The sequence below is a fragment of the Vicugna pacos genome, chromosome 8 (genome assembly GCF_048564905.1).
Source record: "Vicugna pacos chromosome 8, VicPac4, whole genome shotgun sequence".
NCBI classification, from domain to species: Eukaryota; Metazoa; Chordata; class Mammalia; order Artiodactyla; family Camelidae; genus Vicugna; species Vicugna pacos.
Window position 1 is genome coordinate 44,310,840 of NC_132994.1, and position 13,766 is coordinate 44,324,605.

Genomic DNA, 13,766 nt, shown 5'->3' on the forward strand with positions numbered 1-13,766 from the left:
TTTTCCAAATACTGCTACAAATTCTCACATCTTACATGTTTTTCTGAAATGTGAGTTTAACATACCACATCGAGCAGGAGAGATATGTTCACTCTTGTGGAATTTGGTCAGGCTTGTATATGCTGTCTGACCAACAGAGTACAATGGATGAGCTGCTATGTGACTTCTGAAGCTAGGTCAGAAAAGACTAGGTAACTTCCACCTGTTCAACTTGGGACCCAGTTGCTCCCTCTCAGAACACTGCTGCCATGTTATGAGAAACCCATGGAGAGGCAGCAACTTGGGGTGCCAGTCAATAACTAAGACTTTGAGTTATTCCATCCCACCTTATCAGAAATGAGAAAGGAAAAGCTTCTAGTCCAAATCTAGCTGAAGTTCCAGTCATTACAGAGCAGACACAGCCATCCTTATTTAACTCCACTTGAATTCCTGGCCCAGAAATCTGTATTCATAATGAAATGACTAATTTTTATGCCGCTGATCTTGAGGTGGTTTATTATGCAACAATAGATAACAGAAGCAGTGATGCTGTACATTAATATTCTTGTAATGATCTTGATGAGACTTAGTAAAAATAGAATTATCATTTAATTACATCTGGCTGTTGAACAGAGCTTATGGAAAGTTTTGTAGCTTAGAGACTGCACCATTCAGACTGGATATTAATGTAGTGAACTTGAATTTCAGTTCAGCTCAACTACCATTTGTTTAATGATAAGCATGTAGAAAACACTCTCCAAACACTCTAATCTTGATATTATCATCTGTTCAAATTGCCAGACTCTACCCAAGTAATGTTATTCACATAATGGTCCTTAAAGGGTCACCTTGGAGTTCAAAATTTTAATTTATAGAAAAAAATTCTTTAGGATCATTCAGATGTTCTTTTGATGTAAACTCATTACCAAAGCTTATGACATATTGTGATCAAAGAATTATGGTAAATATGCCTTAGAAAACTAAAAACTTTTGATCTCTTCATTATGTGTGGAAGTGTGATTTGTGAAAATTCAATTTACTATGAAAATGCATCTTACATTTTTGTGTGAATGTTGAACTTTTATTAAAATTTATTTGTGATATTAACAATTATTTTCATGTTAATTCTCAAATTTTACTATGCATGTTTTTTCTTCCACAAATTGCTGTTCAAACTTTGTAGCAGTTGATCTGCTGTTTCTCATTAAACCTCCAGAGGTGGGCTTTTATTGTCTTCCATGAGAAGGTTGTCATCCATATCTAATGGAACTCTGATTGAGGAAGATTGTTCTGATTATATACCCAAAGTGGGCTTTATTCTTCCAGAAACTCAGAGGGCACTGGCATGTCACAATAAATTCTGAAAGTCTTGTTAGACCCTAGGGCCTCATAAATAAAATTTCCAATAGTATGCTCAAAGAACAAATGGTATACACTTTAATATAGCCCCCAATAGGCACATCAAGAACTAAATATGAAATCACTCTATTCTGCATGAGAACATCAAGATGAATCAGAAATCAGTCTAATCTGACTTTGGAAGCCATTAAAGAACGTTCTTTCTTCAAATGAAAACATATTTCTTATCTGTATGGTAAAGTCAAATATTCTGAGTTAGTGTTAGACAATTCAGTCACTCTGAAAAGGAGGCTTTTAGTGGGCAAATTTTGACAGAGTATCATGAGAAAAAAATAATTAATGTCAATTGAAACATTCCCAGTATATAAAATAAGCTATAGTGTTGAAACAAAAATGTAAATTTTCATGTAAAGTATTTGCTAAAAACTAGTTATTTTGCCCACATGAATTTCCAATATTGTCTCCAAAAGTACAAGAATGACCAACACAAATTATATGGGTTCAAAAGTAGAGTTGTGATCAACCTCTTAGATATATAATACATAAAAGTGTTTTTTTTTAATACAACAAAGAAGAAGACATTTACATAGGCATGTAGGGGCAATGTTGTGTGTATCTGACTTTGTTGTGTTATTCCTACTGGATCTCTGGTGGCCCACCTAGGCTTTTTTTGTAGACTACTGTAAAACTTGTATTTCAATTGCTTGGTCAGTGGTACATGGAAAATCATGAGCTACAGACTAGATTGCCAGTGATAAAATGAAAAAGAAAAGAAAAGAAACTGAGTTGGGATCAAGTTTGGGAAACTGAACACAAGCCATACATGTTAAACCATGAGGTAATATATGCAGAGCCTAACTTGCCCCCATTTCTGTTATTTCCTAGATAGAATTTGAAGCAGGGTGTGCTTTGGTTGGAAGTACTGCCCCAGGCTGTGTGTACATGAACCAAAGTGTATTTTAATTGTAATGGAGCATAGAATTGAGTTAACTCAGAGGGACAGTGAATTAGCCATGAAATAGATACTCTCATGATCACTTGGGCACTACAGCTTTGGAAGAAGAGGGCAGGTTAGCAATTTGATTAAAAAAATGCAATGGAGATGGTGTGGAAAAAAGGGAACCCTCCTACACTGTTGGTGGGAAGGTAGTTTGTTGCAGCAGCCAGTATGGAAAACAGTATGGAGATTCCTCAAAAGACTAAACATAGACTTATCATATAATCCAGCAACCCAATTCTGGGCACATATCCAGAAGGAACCTTAATTCAAAAAGTTACATGCACTTCAATGTTCATAGCAGCACTATTTACAATTGCCAAGACATGGAAACAACCTAAATGTCCATCAACAGATGACTGGATAAAGAAGTTGTGATATATTTATACAATGGAATACTACTCAGCCATAAAAAATAATAAAATAATGCCATTTGCAGTAACATGGATGGACCTGGAGAATGTCATTCTAAATGAAGTAAGCCAGAAAGAAAAACAAAAATACCATATAATATCACTTGTATGTGGAATCTTAAAAAAAAAAGACAAACAAACTTATTTACAAAACAGAAACAGACTCACAAACATAGAAAACAAACTTAAGGTTACTAGTGGGGGAAGAGGGTGGGAAGGGATAAATTGGGAGTTCAAGATTTGTAGATACTAACTAATATATATAAAATAGATAAACAAGAAGTTCATACTATATAGCACAGGGAACTATATTCAATATCTTAGAGTAACTTATGGTAAAAAAGAATATGAAAATGAATATATGTATGTTCCTACCTGACTGAAGCATCACGCTGTACACCAGAAATTGACACAACATTGTAAACTGACTATACTTCAATAAAAACATGTTAAAAAAAGAAAAAATGTCTTATAGTAACCTATAATGAAAAAGAATATGAAAATGAATATATGTATATACATGTATGACTGAAACATTATGCTGTACACATAACATTGTAAACTGGCTATACCTCAATAAAAAGCATACAAATTAAAAAAAAATACAGTCTCATCCTTCTGGAGTTTATTTGGCTGGGAAGTTAAGACTTATATCTATGGAAAATGTTAAACCAGCATATTTAAATGTTCTAATTCACACAATTTGTAAATGTTTAGAAGGAAAAATGAGCATTTATTAATTAGAATATACGTTCTATAACGACAGGGGTTTTCTGTGTATTTATTGCTGTTCCCTAACATCTAGAACAGTGCCAAGCATAAACTGGTCAACGAGTGCATGTTTGTTAAAGAAATTAAATTACATAAAACCACATAAAATAATGAAAATTCTTAAATAAAAAAGTTTCCAGATGTAAAGCTGAATAAAGTAGCAACAGAAACTGGGAAAGATTGCCTCATTAATCCCATTATGTTATAGGCAGTCAAGGAATAACACTACCAGCTGAATGATGACAGGACAGCGTTTTGTTTTATTCTCTGTGAAATATGCCACTAGAAGAATTCAAAATGACAGAGAATTTTATCATTTTAAAAACAAAGTAAACTCAAAGTAGTCCTCAAGAGAGCCCTAAAGGCACCGTGTCTAAGCATTAAAATAATGTTTATCCTTCCACATTCTAAATTAAATTAATTGTTTGCTCTTTTCATAAGTAGCATGGGTCTAAATTGTCACTTTAGCTGAACGAAAGACTTCAGCATTCTGGCTATATCCAACATCAAACTTTGGTGGAAAATTTAAGTCCACTGTGCTCTATTCTAACAAGTGGTTGAGATTTCTTTTCTGTATTTGTAAAAGTATAAATCGAAGATGTGTTAGCGTGTGCTAAATAGAAAGGGAATTATCAAATCCTAATAGTGAAATTCTTAAAGATTGTCTACTTCTATCCATTTTTATTTATCTTATCAATGGGGAAGCTGTGGCCTGAAAAAGCCTAGATGACTCACAGAGACTTTAAAATCAGAAGGACTCGTATATGAATCAGTTCCGAACATTTACTGGGAGATCCTGAGGAAGTTCCCTTGGCTTCTGTTTTCCCATCTATAAAATGGAAATAATGTCTTCCTCTTAAGAGTTTTGGAATAAAATACAATAATATATGTAGCATACTCAGCACTGTGCTGTAGATATTTAATCCTTCAATAAATGTTAACTATCCCACATAGTGCTAATATTAATTACTATTGTTGGTAGCAGCAATGCTCAAAGTGACACACCTTACATTGAATGACTGGTACAGTTGGATGTTGACCCTGAGTTAACAACTCAACAATTCTTAATCCATTCATTTTTTTCATTGATTAATGGTTATAACAAAGTAGTTACAAGTGAATAAATAATAACACATACTGATCAAAAACAAAACATCTACATTACCATATAGTACATATTTCTAGGGAAAAATTACAAAATTTTAGTATTGAGTACTCTCTCTAACTTTGACCCTAAGCCATACATATAACTCTCAAAATATTGGACCAATATTTCTACTTTCTTCTTTTGTTCTGTTAAAAAAATTCCTGGCTTCTGCTTGTCCTAGCATAATTATTAATAATGCCTCCTATTATCACAAAATATTCCAGTTAAATAATACATTTTAAAGTCATCCTAAGCTTAAAGCAAATATATGCTGTCTAACACACAGGTTTATTTTTTAAAAAATTCTAATCAGAGGCATGTCACAAGGAAGAAGGTGCATTAATATGGCCTTATTATGAATTATCAAATTTGATTGGTTACATTAACCCACTTTAGAGGCCAAATCTCCATTAAATTGAAAAAGTTTAATATTAAAAAAAGTCTTCAGCAACAAGCTATGGGAGGTTTATTAATGATGACTAACACGCTGAACCATCAAAGCTTAAGTGATAATGTCCTTGCATAAAAAGAAGCCTTCAAAAGAGATGGTTTATTGGTATGTAGACATCATGAGCCCCAAAGTCAACTGAACAAGGATATTTATTTCCTTTTAAATGAGAGTTTACCAGTTGTATATTAATACCAACTGAAAGCTACAGAATTTGCCTAGATACACCTTAGGAATATAAGCTATTAAATGAAGTGCTGTCAAACCAAAACAGCCCGCCTGTCATTATCAAGCTGGCTTTTTGAAATAGTTGGCTGCTCATAATAAGTCAATGGTCAGGTAGATAAAGGCATTTTTCTAAGAGGTTAGAGCCCTGCATCCTAGTACCAAATGTATTGTTAGCTAAGGACTTGTTCACAATTTTAAACAAATTCCAGTTTTCTTTTGTATGTGGAAAGTGAATATATATTTGTGGAAATGCTTTGGAGAGATTTTGCGCTAATCATTATTCAGTTTCATGTTTAGCTTTTTAAAATTATCTTAAAGAGAACTTTCACCAATAGCCTTCAAATGATTCTTTTTCAGTAGCAACTTTACCCTGTGAAACTACATGTTAATAGAATAAACTGTAAATAGGCATATTTTACATGCAGAAAAAAAATCAAGAAAAATACCCCAGAAAATGAGTGATCTTCTTCTTTCTTTTTTTTAAACAGGAAAGCAAATTTCTGTATTATGTAGTTAATAATAGTAATCATAATACTAATACTATCACAGGCTAGATGCTGGAAGAGCACTGCATTACTGCAGAGGTCGTCACAGCAAACAGTCATTTCTTACAAAATCTTAAGCAGTAGTTTAGCACTAACAATTTAATTTTCTAGCAGAGGCTGAAGCTCACAGGCACAGAGCAATAAAGGAGCAGACCAACATCATAACTCTTAGCCCTACACTGGGCTCACTGGATGTCTGGTAAAGGTCCTTCCTCATTCTCTTTCCATCACCACCAACTAGAGTAAGCCTACTTTGTCACATGTAAGAGTTGTGCAGCTGCATTTCCAACCTCTTTGCAAAATATCAAAGCTTTCTATGTCTGTAAGTTTCCTAGTCCCCTTTGTTTATGTAGGCTTCTATGCCTCCCAGTAGAGCTGTCAGAAGAAGTCAGTTTTTAAAAGATTACACGTAAATGGGAAAGCAAGAAGCCAGAGCAATCAAGTTACCATCATTTTTTTATTCAGCCACGTAAGGAGTGATACTGTTAAGGATCTTAGAATATGCTGACTAGAAAAAGAGAAGGAAAAGTGTTAGTTTCTGCTAAATAGCTATAAAAATGAAGGCATTCCTTCTTCTTCCAGCTAAGGGATTCATCTATACATGTTTTATAACCAGACTTGGTTTTGCAAAGACAGATTTTTTTTTCAGGTTTTGCATGGCTTGAAGTTTTTATATTTTAGGAGCCTCTCTTTTTTATTTTTTTGTTAGATAAATTTAGATAAATTTAGCATAGATATATGTGTGCGCACACATACATTGCATCTTCTTTAACCATTCATTTATGAATGAACACTTAGGTTGCTTCCATGTCTTGGTTGTTGTAAATAATGCTGCAATAGACATTGGAGTGCATTAATCTCTTTGAATTAGTGTAGTGTTTTTATCTTCTTCAGCTAAATACTCAAAAGCAAAATTGCTGGATCATATGGCAGTTCTACTTTTAATTTTTTTGAGGAAACTCCATACTGTTTTCTATAGTGGCTGCACCAATTACAATCCTACCAACGATGCTTGAGGGTTCCCTTTTCTTCACTATGACACAAAACACTTGCTATTTGTCGTCTTTTTGATAATAGTCAATCTGGCAGGTGTGAGGTGGTATCTCATTGTGGTTTTGATTTGCATTTTTTGATGACTAGTGATGTTGAGCATCTTTTTATGTGTCTGTTGGCCATCTGTATGCCTTCCTTAAAAAATGTCTGTTTAGGTCCTCTGCCTGTGTTTTAATTGGGCTTTTTTTTTTTGATGTTGAGTTGTATAAGTGCTTTGTGTATTTTGAACATTAACCCCTTTCAGAAATATCATTTGCAAATCTCTTCTCCCATTCAGTAGGCTGACTTTTCATTTTGCTGATATTTTCCAGCACTTTGCAAAGCTTTTTAGTTTGATCAGAGTTATGGCAGCATCTGGTATCTTGTCTTCTTGATAATAGCCATTCTAACAGGTAAGAGATTCTATTCCATTGTGGTTTTTATTTGCCGTTCCCTGATACCTACTAGTGATGTTGAACCTATTATCTGTGCCTGTTGGCCATGTTGATGCCCAATTTGAAAAAATGTCTATTTAGTTCTTCTGTCCGTTTTTAATCAGATTTTTTGTTATTAAGCTGTGTAAGTTCTTTATATACTTTGGATATTAACCTTTATCTAATATATGGTTTGCAAAAATTTTCTCCATTCTGTCAACTGTCTTTTCATTTTGTTAACTGTCTCCCTTGCTGTATAGAGGCTCTTGAGTTTGATGTAGTCCCATTTATTGATTTTTGCTTTTGTTAGTATTTTTGGCCTCGTGTCTAACATATCATTGCCATGACCAGTATCAATGAGCTTCTTCACTACATTACCTTCCAGAAGTTTTATGGTAAAAGGTCTTATATTTAAGACTTTGATTCATTTGAGTTAATTTTTGTGTGTGATATAGGAGTCCATTTCATTGTTCTGAGAGTGTTTCTTCAGTTTTCTTATCACCATATATTAAAGATACTATTTTTCTCTATTCAGTGTTCTTGGTTCCTTTCTCAATGATAGATTTTTTTTAATGACAGTGTGTAATTAAATGATGTGCCTTGTAAAAATGATGACTTTCAGTATACATTCATAGTTTGAGAATTCTCTTAATAAATTCTATGTGCTGTGTGCCAACTGATCCTTGTAGTTGCTTATTTTGCTTTTGCATTCCTCTCTTTTTCACTTTTCACTATTATCTTTGGCACTGCTGTTCTTTTTCACAAGTATTCTTGTTTCTCTCTGATTGGAATCATTCCTTAATCATAGGAAAGGTCAGCTAGACCCAACTCACATTTAGGAGCTGTCCTTGAAGTGTCAACTTCCTAATCAGAGAGGGTTGATGAGAGCATTTCAGCCAATTCTCCCAAGGAGAACAAGCAGCATGCAAACCTCTTCTTTTTGAAGTCTTCTCTGACTTCCCCAGCTTCCTTTAGGTGGTCATTTTCAAAGACTCCCAGGACATAGCCTTGTTACAGCACTTTTTGTATAATATTGCAATAGATTGTTTACTTATCCCTCTTCCTATTAGCTTTATGCTCCGTGAGTGTAGGGATTATATATTTTCTTCACTAGAATATTTGAAATCTTGATTTGAGAAATATTATTTTCAATGAAAATATATTTGAAATCTGTGCTAAACACATAGTAGACTTTTATAAATGTTTGTTGAATAAAGAAATTAAAATATTGATTAATTAGCTAACTAATAAGCTGCTGGAGATAGTACTTCTGATACCTCTCTTCTCTTCTGAAATATGGGGACTAGTTGAAACTAGTATTGTTAATAGTTTCTATATTACTATATGATTTTATTTGTTTATTGACATCTCAATATATAACATTCTATTGTATATTGATAATGAAAGATATTTATTGAATACCTACCATGTATCAGGAATTATTTTAGGTACCAGGGTAAGAATGGTCAACAAAACAGACCAAATTCTGTCTTCAGAAGCCCAAGAAGTGATATAGAAAAAGAAAATCAGGATAATAGTGTAGAGAATGACAGAAAATGCTACTTTGGATTGTAAGTTAAGAGGAGGTATCTCAGAGTAGATAATCCTTTGAACAGAGCATGAAATTCAGGGACGGACTGTGTGGATATCTAGGGAAAGAGAGTTCTTAGCTTTCATTCAGAGCAAGATAGGAAATGATTGCAATTTTGAGTAGAAGACAACTGTGATTTAAATTTCATGTAAAAGGGTTATTCTGAATGCTGTAGAGAATAGATGGTTGTGGAGCAAGAGTAGAGTCAAGAAGACCTCTAGAGGGCTACAAAAGCCCTTCAGAAGATATGTGACAGTGGCTTGGAATAAGACAGCCAGTGGTGGGGGTAGCAAAATGTTGTCAGATTTGAAATACATTTTGAGGAAAGAACCAACAAAATGGACAGGATATACAGTGTGAAAAAAAGTGAAGAGTCAATGCTGCCTCTAATTCCCCTACCCCACCTCCCTACCCACCCCCACATGCTGAGCAACTGGGTGAATGGAGGTGGTATTTCTTGTGATGGGGAATGCTGAGAAAATCTGGGTTTGGTTACTTTCTGGTCAAGTCTGATGTGAGTATCAGACATCATAGTAGAGATGTTGACCATGAGACTGAAGTTAAAAGCTTAAACATCTGGCCTGGAGATATAATTCCTAGTATCATCAGTATACTCATGTTATTGGACCAGAAAGATCACCACCTGGAAAATGAGTATACAGAGAAGAAGTCAAAACACTGAGGACTGAAGTCATATACATGGTATTCTTTTTCTCGTGGTCATTCTAACCTCCTATTAAATGTTCTATTTTGTTTTGGATTTTTTCATTTTTTTTTTCTTGGTGCTAGTCCCCCCTAAATCCCACTTATTCTTAATATCAGCTTAAGTAAATGTCATTTTCTTATGGAAGACTTTCCTGACCTTCTACATGGATCAAACACAATTTCTGTAATTCCAATACCACTCTTACTACTACTTAGCCTTGTATAACACAATCACCTTTCTATAATTTGACAACTGATATTATACTGCATGACCCCTGAGGTCAGGTATTGTATTTGTCTAATTTTTAGTGTATCCAGTTTCTAATCCAGTGTAAGCATATAATGGTTTCTCAATATCTTATTCGTTAAACTCAACTGAATTGTTAACCAGAATCCAAGCTCTTCTGAGTTTTGAGTAAGTGGTCCATTATGTCACTAGATTATCATCAAATAGTAGTAACTGCAGAACTAATGTTTGAGTCTTTAACAGAAACTGCAGTTCTCTGCATTCACATTTCCATTCCATTGCCATTCCATTCCATTGCCATCCTGATTGAACAGTGCAATTACATAGAGTGTTAATTGTCTGCTAATAGGAGGAATAATGATAAAATTGCATAGTACATTTATGTAATAACACTCAAATTACTGTTTTAGATTTCTTCCCAATTTATAACCAAGTTCAGTGATCCTGATCCAATTTTTCACAAGCACATTAGCAAACAGTGTTGATACATACAAAGTATTTTATTAAAATTCTAAGTGTAAAATATATACTAGAATTCAGTGAAGTAGCAGGAGACAAAGTCGACACACAAAAATCAGTTGCACCTCTACACACTAACAGTGAAGAGTCTGAAAAGGAAATAAAAACAATTCCACTTACAACAGCATTGAAAAGATAAAACATTTTGGAATAAACTAAGGAGATGAAAGATTGTACAAATAAAACCACAGAAAGTTCTGAATGAAATTAAAGAAGACAGATAGAAAGATGGATTCCATGTTCATGGATTGGAAGATTTAATATTGTAAACATGTCAATACTACCCCAAGAGGTCTATTGAGTTAATGCAATCTCAATAAAAATTCCAGTGATTTTTTTTTTCACAGAAATAGAATAACCCATCCTAAAACTCATACAGAATCTCAAGGGACCCCAAATAGCCAAAACAATAGCTAGAGGATACTCATTTACTGATTTAAAAATTTACTACAAAGCTATAGTAATCCAAATAATGTGATACTGGCATAAAGACAAACACATAGAGCAATAGAATAGAATAGGGTACAGAAATAAATCCTCATAACTATGGGTCAAGATATTTTTGACAGGGTATCAAAACCATTCAATGGGGAAAAAGTACAGTCTTCAAAAATGATACTTGGAAAACTGGATATCCATATGCAAAAGAATGAAGTTGGACCTACCTAACACTATATACAAAAATTAACTCAAAATAAATTTATGACCTGAATGTAAAGCCTAAACTATAAAACTCTTAGATAAAAACATAAGGCAGAAGCTTCATGACATTGAATTTGGCAAAAAAAATTCTTGGATACACTCCAAAGGCACAAGCAAAAAAAGAAAAAAGTAGACAAATTATACTTTATAAAAATTTTTAAAAATTGCACATCAAATGACACTATTACAATAAAAAGGCAACCCACAGAATGGGAGAAAAATATTTCCATATTTTAATATTTAGAATGTATAAAGAACTCCTAAAACTCAACAAAAACAACCACTTCAAAAATGGACAAAGGACTCGAAAAGACATTTCTTTAAGAAACATACAGTAGGCCCTCTGTTATCTACAGGTTTGGCATTTGTGGATTCAACCAACCACAGAGAAAAAATATTTGATAAAAAGAAATTCCATAATGTTCCAAAAAGCAAAACTTGAATTTGCTGCATGCTGGCAGCTTAGTTACATGACACTTATATCTTATTTACAACTATTTATATTGTACTAGGTATTATAATTAATCTAGAGATGATTTGAAGTACACAGGAGGATGTGTATAGGTTATATTCAATGACTACCCCATTTTATTTTAAGGATTTGAACATCCAATGGATTTTGGTATCCACTATTTCCAATCCTCCCACAGATACTGGGGATAAATGTATACAAATGGTCAGTAAACACTTGAAAACATTCTCAATAAGATTAGTAATCAGGAAAATGTAAATCAAAACTACAGTGAGATACAACCTCGCACTCATTAGGATGGCTACTATCAAAAAAATGCAGAATATAAATATTGGTCAGAATGTGGAGAAATTGGAGCTCTTGCACATTGTTGGTGGAAATTGTAATGGTACAGCAACTTGAAAAACAGTATGATGGTTTCTCAAAAAAATTAAGAACAGAATTACCATGTGATCCAGCAATTTTGCTTTTGGGTATACATGCAAAATAATTGAAAGCAGGGTCTTGAAGAGATAGTTGCACACTCACATTCATAGCAACATCATACACAATAGCTAAAATGTAAAACCATGAATGGATAAGACAAATGTGGTACACACATACAATGGAGCATTATTCAGCCTAAACAAGAAAAGAAAATCTGACACGAGCTACAATATGGATGAACCCTGAGGACATTATGCTAAGTGAAATAAGCCTATCACAAAAGACAAATACTGTGTGATTCTACTTAGAGGTGCTTAGAAGTAGTCAAAAATCATGGAGACAGAAAGTGGAATGGTCCCAGGGGCTGAGGGAAGGAGAATGGGGAATTATGTTAAATGGTTATAGCATTTCAGTTTGGCAAGATGAAAGGAGTTCTAGAGACAGATGGTGGTAATGATTGCACAACAAACATAAATGTGTTTAAGCCACTGAACTGTACACTTAAAAATGGTTAAGATAGTAAATTTTATGTTATATGTAGTTTATCACAATAAAAGATATGAAAAATATGCATGCTGGACTTGAATTTGGGCATGATTTGGAAACAGGGAGAATTCAGTTGTACATTTTAAAATCTTCATTTTAAATAGCTTTTGTAAGCATTAAACATAGGATTTGCTATTGGATTGGATATGACATGTGGCAGAAATTTTTCCCCAAATTGTTTACCTGTGAGTATTCTCTAGATGCAAATGGACTTTTCAGTGTAAAAAGTGGTGGAGCAGGGATACTGAAGTTAATTTAGTTGTTGGACACTGATGTATATATCCTAGTGTTCTTCTGGTTTTTATACTAGAGCCATCTTATTTTGACAATGCATGCTATTTATATTTCTTCTCCCTACTTTTAAAAATTCTAGAAATCTAACCTTATAGTATTCCTCAGTGATATGTAACAATTCAATATACCTCATGCTATTAAACTGTAAATAATTCAAGTACGTATTCATTTTTGCGTACAATCAAGTAATCCTTTTAAAACAACGCTGATATCTGCTCTCTTCAGAAATGTCTCTTTTTTATCCACTATTAATGGATAAAGATTGAGCATTTCAGCCTGTATTCAAGGCCCTTCACAGTTTGAATTTTGCTCCAGTCTTTCTTTCTACCTTAATTTCTCACTATTTCCAAACTTAAACTGCTTAAACATCATCTCACAAAAACAGACACATCCAATTTTCACCCAAACACACTGGTCCTAAACCTTACTCTGTACTTTTACTCATGCTAATCCCTCAGCCTAGAGTTTCTTTCTTTCTCAAATTCAAATTTCCAAACCCTCTAGGATGAAAATTATGAAGCTATTCCCACACATTCCCACTTGTACCTGTGTCTTCAGTCACTATGCTACCAGAGGATTTGCTATTTTAATGACTGTTTTTATTCATTCCATGCATATTTATTGACCTGTCCAGTTCAATTCAAAATTTGTTGATTATGTTTTGTGGGTACTTTGAAAATAGGGATCACATATTATTTTTTCCCTCACAACGTCCATAGAATTTGTTCATTCCCTCAATAAATACTTGATGAATGAACAGATGAATTAATGTACATTTATAGATTTTGTTCTGATTCAGAAGATCGGTGCAGTGGATACCATTCGTATCCTGACTGGTAACCCACTACCCACTTAGCAAGTGCCCAGGATAGTGGCTAATGTTTGACATATGTGATCCTTGCCTAGACTGG